The following is a 236-nucleotide window of genomic DNA, read 5'->3' as shown; positions in this document are numbered from 1 at the left end:
TGAGCACCTCTGCAATGGAGGGAAAAAAAATCAGAGATGTGAGAAAAATGCTCTGAAACCAGATGGTTTGGGACACGAAGCGTCTCTGCACCCCTTACCTGCCTGAAGGGACCCTCTGGGGCTGCTCCTGGTGAGGGGGACCCGAGCCCTCCGGTGAGGGGGTGGCAGGGGAACGAGGTCTGGGGGGCACACGGGACCCCCAGGTGACAGGGGGCAGGGGGCTATGCGAGCGGCTG

At 62.3% G+C, this 236-nt stretch overlaps 1 protein-coding gene across 1 annotated transcript in view; it reads right to left on the bottom strand.

Moving 5' to 3' along the window:
• The window catches only part of LOC104522008 (GAS2-like protein 2), a 4140-nt gene that overhangs the window by 1274 nt on the left and 2630 nt on the right, over positions 1 to 236 (bottom strand).

This window comes from Antrostomus carolinensis, unplaced genomic scaffold (assembly GCF_000700745.2).
Source record: "Antrostomus carolinensis isolate BGI_N321 unplaced genomic scaffold, ASM70074v2 scaffold29303, whole genome shotgun sequence".
Classification (NCBI taxonomy): Eukaryota; Metazoa; Chordata; class Aves; order Caprimulgiformes; family Caprimulgidae; genus Antrostomus; species Antrostomus carolinensis.
This window is presented reverse-complemented; position numbering and strand designations above follow the sequence as displayed.